Raw genomic sequence first — 2,583 nt, forward strand, 5'->3', positions numbered from 1 at the left:
CAATTTACTTCAAGGGTGTTGATAGCTCTCTAAAAAGCAGCGCTCCATGTTCAAACTAATAATTGATCAGGCACCAGGTACCATGCAGTAAGGGCACAGAAATGACTAAAAATAAACCACCCAGGGGAGCTGATTAGAGGATGGGTTTTTCTAAATGCATTTGAAATAATCTTCTGACTAAATGTGTTTATATAATATTAATTTATATTGTTTTTCCCATTTTTCTTTTTCCACTTTTCTTTGGAACAGAATTGATGACTTTAGCTACAAAACAATTCATAACTAAAAATCATCATTGTAGCACCAATATACAAATTAGAGGTTGAGATTTTAGAGCACTTATTCTTAATTCTTTTTCCCCCCTCATCTTCAAATCTTAAACACTCAATATTTTTGTATAAAAAGGAAGAACATTTCTTAATAGATTGGGGAAAAATCAATCAAAGAAGCAAAATATGCATGCACTAACATTCACAAATCCTGCCCTTTAAAATTGGAAATGTTTCAGTTCTCATTTGAGTTGTTTTTGAAAATTCACTTGAGCCATCCTCAAAACACACACACACACACACACACACACACACAACAATAACAACAAAAACACCTGCCCACCCATCAAAGGTAAGCAAAAATGTGTTTATGGGTGAGTGATGAAGAACATAGATTTTATTATTATTCACTCTAACTACCAAATTCTCTTACCCCACACAGAATAGCATAATATCTTACTGGTCATTAAGAGGGTTATAGCATTGATTTGTATTATTTTTATAAGGAAGGCAAATATAATATAGTTATGCCATTAATATAATCTGGAAAAGAATTATCATTAACCACCCACTCAAGGTACTGTCTACATTTTTTTTTCTATTTTCTCAGAGAAACGTTATGAGACAAGTATTATTTTAAACACATAAAAGGATGAGTAAAGTGTCCCACATTGGAATTTTAGCCTTACCTATTGGACCTCAGGACCCAAGCTCTTAGTCAACTCCTTACCCATGGGTCCTCTGCAGACTCCATAATCAATTCCTTAGATTTCAATGGATGCAGCACAGCCACATCAATGAACAGCTCCGTGCCAGAACCCAGCAGCCCCAAGCGAAACACTAAGTCTCAACATTAAAACTACTTAATGTTTCAAACGTACTGGGGTCCTGCAGGATAAAGTCTAAATGGGGATGCTTCTGCACTGACTTATTGAGGACAGCGCTCTCAGAAGCACCACCAACAGAGAACTCCATGCAAGGGGAAAATCCACGCAAACACATGCATTGTGTTAAGATCTAAGAGGGTCCACGGGAAGCTCAGAAGGATGAAGAGCAGGACCATGTCTCCTGGCTTGATAGGAGGGGATTAGGCATTATCAGGTACTGACTCTCTTCTACAATGGCAGGGAAGTAGGAGGGGCCTAAACTCTAAGGCTCAGCTCTGTGAAGTCGCTGCCTTCAGGCAGGAGCTTATTTCCAGAAAAGAATTATGTCTGGGCATGGTGGCACATGCCTGCAATCCCAGAGACTTAGGAGGCTGAGGCAGGAGGATTGCAAGTTCAAAACCAGACTCAGCAACAGGAGTTGCTAAGCAACTCAGTGAGACCCTGTCTCTAAATAAAATGCAAAGTAGGGCTGGGGATGTGATTCGGTGGTCAATTTGCCCCTGAGTTCAATTCTTAGTACCCACCGCCTCAAAAAAAAAAATAATTACATCTGCAAACCAGTTAGCACCACTGTTCACTGCACCTGAGGGACAGATAGGTGTTCTGTCAAGCAAAGAAAATCTGAGAAGGGCAACATCCACTGTAGATCTGAAGACAGGGTAGGTGTTAGGTTGCAAGATGGCATGATCACTATACATGGTTTCCCAGTGGGACCACCAGTGACCTGGAGGGTGACACTGGCTTCTTCCAATCTTTCACCAATGTTGTCCTTCCAGAGTTGTTTCTCCACCTCTCTCCCGTCTCAGGTCCCTCATTACTAAGATGTGCTTCACAGAGCAGAGTGAATGGCAATGTTTAAAATTATGATTCAATGTCCAAAATGTTCTCTCTAGAAATGTTTTTTTTTCTCCCCATAGCATTTCTTATATCTGAGGTCTAATTATAAGTTTCCATATATTTGAAGGAACAGGAATTTCACTTTTACCCATAGAAATAATACAAGCTTTATGTACTCTCTGCTACTCACATCTGTTTAGATCTTAGGAAACTACTGCAGAATCAACCAGTCTTATCCACTCACAATACTCTTCCTGAACTTGTCTCAAGGTGTGCACCCTCAATACATCAATAGGGTACCTTTATTTTCTGTGACACTCAACTCTGAAAACAGAAATTATCCTTGCACCAACCATCTCAACTTTCATTTTGTCCGCAGACTTGCACCTATAGTTACTGACAACTCTTGGGTTCATGTCCTGACCCCTTGATTTTGGTGCCATCTCTATTTGTCCCCTCTTTTTTTTAGACTACTAGTAGTCCTCCTCAGGAATAATGAAAAAGTACCAAATAGAAAAAAGACGAAAAGTCCTTGTTTCTTTGTCTTAGGATCTAAGAACCTTAAAAAAAGTGTTTGAAATCTACATTTT

The sequence above is a fragment of the Marmota marmota genome, unplaced genomic scaffold (genome assembly GCF_001458135.2).
Source record: "Marmota marmota marmota unplaced genomic scaffold, marMar, whole genome shotgun sequence".
Taxonomy (NCBI): domain Eukaryota; kingdom Metazoa; phylum Chordata; class Mammalia; order Rodentia; family Sciuridae; genus Marmota; species Marmota marmota.